Here is a 3,052-nt window from a genome sequence, read left to right as displayed (position 1 = left end):
TTATCGAAGTTACTATTCATTCCAAAAAATACATAATAAACTTAGTATTGAAAAATCATAAATATTAATATTAACCTACAATGAAAATCATTTACCAAAACTCAACCCCAAAGTGCTCCTAAAAATAAATTCATAGTTTCAAACTGGCATTTCGTCCAAAATTCTGAAAATGAGTTATTGACCATAAAATCCTAAATAATCAACTGAGTCTAGTGGCGTAGAACATAACGTATTCTGATACTTCTAACTATCTCAAACAATTAAAATCGTATTTCTAGCACCACAATAATTGATAACACTGACTATGTTAATAGACTAAAACTTTTGCGATTAGTCGATTCATGAAAACTTAATGAATTTTCACGAGGTTCCTAAAGTCTATAGAAATTCCACCATTGAATTTTTAACGGGCTGTTACAGTTCGGTGCACGACGTGGGGAGGTTGGGTTATGGTGGCCAAATGATTGAGTTGTAAAGGGTACAAAGTTGTAGCGCAACTTGCATAGTAAAGTGGGTTTGCCAACTCCTAGGGTCCTATAAATAGAGTTTTGTGGGATGTAAGTGCAAGGGGAATGACTTCTAGTGCTGTAACCGATTGGGGTATCCGAATGGGCCTTGGAGTCCTGCTCAACCTAGAATTTTTGTTTGGGTTTTGAGATGTGATTGCTATAGGAGTTGTGATTGCCTTAGGAGTTAGTGATATAAGTATGGTTTCATTCTAACCTAAATGGCTTAGTCACGTGGGCTCTCAATGGGTTTGGGTGAGCATAGTACTTGAGCTTTCTCACCCTCCATTGGCCCTAGTTGGCTCGGGCCTAATGAACTTTGCCTAATTTGTTGGATTTAATCCAAATTTTGCTTTGTAAAAATAGAAACCCTAATTCTAATGTAACCCTAACTTTCTCAATTAGAAACTTGAAGATTCGTGGTGTTACAACCTCCCTTCCTTATAAAAATCTTGTCCTCAAAATTTGTACATGTGAGGACCACACAAGGGTACAATCCACATTCCAAAGGAAAGTGGAAAGCAAAGAAGAGACCTTTTTCTTAAAATGGTGGAAGATGAGGCAATAGTGGCCTACAAATTGCAACTAATCCAACAGAGCGAGTAGTACCATGTGGAAGGCCGGGCTAACACACCTCAACATGAGGTGAAACAAAGGATTTGTCAAGTGAGAACCTAGAGGTATTGTAACAATCCAGTCCAATAATAATTTTAAGGAGAGTTTTATTGGTCTAATAATTGGATTTAAAGCCCATTAATATTTATGGACCATGTGGATCCTACTAAATTAGTAATTGGCCTAATAAATCTTTTTAAACACCCAAAGATATTTATTGGACGAGTTAGATTGATTTTAGAATTTAAGATCGACCATTAGAATTTTTGTTATTGTAATCATCACTAATTGAGGTCTCCTACGGAATCTCAATCACTCCCAATCCTATCTTATTTCTTTTTAAACTTCAAACTCTCTTATCCGTTGATCACTAACTCATTTTCCTTTGAAATATACTACCATATTTCATATGGAAATCTTCCAGTTATTAGAACCTTAGCCACTAACTGAATTTAATTCTAAGAAGTTTGTGATCGACTTCAAGTTGAATACGTCATTGGACAACTCCTCCCAATTTCTCTAAATATATATCTTCCCTTTTTAACAAGTGCGCACCAAATTGGTCCCTAGCCCACACCTTTTACACTATTTTCTCAAGGAAAATTTCATCATTTACACCCCACCTTAGCCCTCCTAGTTCAATTTTGGCATTGGACGAATTGGCTCCAAGAAACCTCACTAATTCCATTACAAACCTAGTTGAAACCAAATCAAGTGGCCTTGAATTTTCAATTGAATTTTCCACTTTTGGTTGAGCCACTCTCCATGCCACTACTTAAGTCCCTTAACCACCCGAAAAGCCACTCAGTGGTGGTAATAATGCCCCCAATTCAGACTAAGGAGAAGGGACAAGAGGGGAATCAAAATCTGGACAATTTTTATTCAAAACTGTTGGCCTGCTTTGTATTTTTCTCTTTTGGTTTTTATTTTATTTTATTTATTTTCTGCACCATTGTAGCCCCTTGGACCTATAGACTCACTCGGCACTATTAAGCTAACCAAGCATGACACAAAGCTGAAAACTTCACTCATCACTCCACCTCCCACCTCCACCAATCCAAAGCCTCATCTTCATCCAAGGCCAACATGCCCCTCCCCTCTTGAAGCCTATAAATACCTCCCTCACTTGCTCATTTCTCCACACCTCTTCACCAAGCCTTCTCTTGAGTCTTAAGAGTATTTCTTCCACTTAGTGAGCATTAGAGTGAAACCAAATGAAATCCTTGAGAGCTCTTGAGTGTTCTTGAATGAAGTTGTTTTGGAAGCTTTAAGGGCCACGATTGCTGTTATGTTATCTTTTGTTAGAATGACATGAAAGGCTTTAATTTATGGTTTGGGGATGAGGTTTTGATTGATTTTAATTAAGGTTTAGTATGCTAATGTCAAACCAGGTCAGATTTGATGTTTTCATGAAATAAATTACTTTGGGTCAAATTTTTAGCCATGGCATAACTTGATATAATTTTATATAATTCATAAATTTCTTAGAATGAATTTTGAAGGTTTAATTTTGAAGTTGGATGCATGCCATAATAGGCTTTAACTCTATATTGTGTTGATAATCTAGTATGTATCGGTTTTGATTAGTTTATGCTTAACTTATGGAAGTTTTGATTACTTTACCTAAGCTTGAATAATTTGCAATTAGAAAAGCCTTGTGATTGGCATAAGAATGAAAATGCATGATTTGATTAAGTTTTAAAACATCTCTTGTTGAATAAAATTAGAAACATCATGCATACTTAATGGATGGATTAGTGAAGATTAGGGTCTTAAAGCCGTGTATAAGTGTTGGGATGAACATGTATGACCTGATGCCTACGTTTGAATTATCCCTAAGGTTATAATTACTATTGACACATAATGAATTTGAGTACACATGCATTCATAGAGGTTGAATAGTTGAAATGCCATTTAGGCCTTAATAGAAG

Source organism: Carya illinoinensis, chromosome 12 (genome assembly GCF_018687715.1).
Source record: "Carya illinoinensis cultivar Pawnee chromosome 12, C.illinoinensisPawnee_v1, whole genome shotgun sequence".
NCBI lineage: Eukaryota > Viridiplantae > Streptophyta > Magnoliopsida > Fagales > Juglandaceae > Carya > Carya illinoinensis.
Note: the sequence above shows the minus strand (reverse complement) of the source record.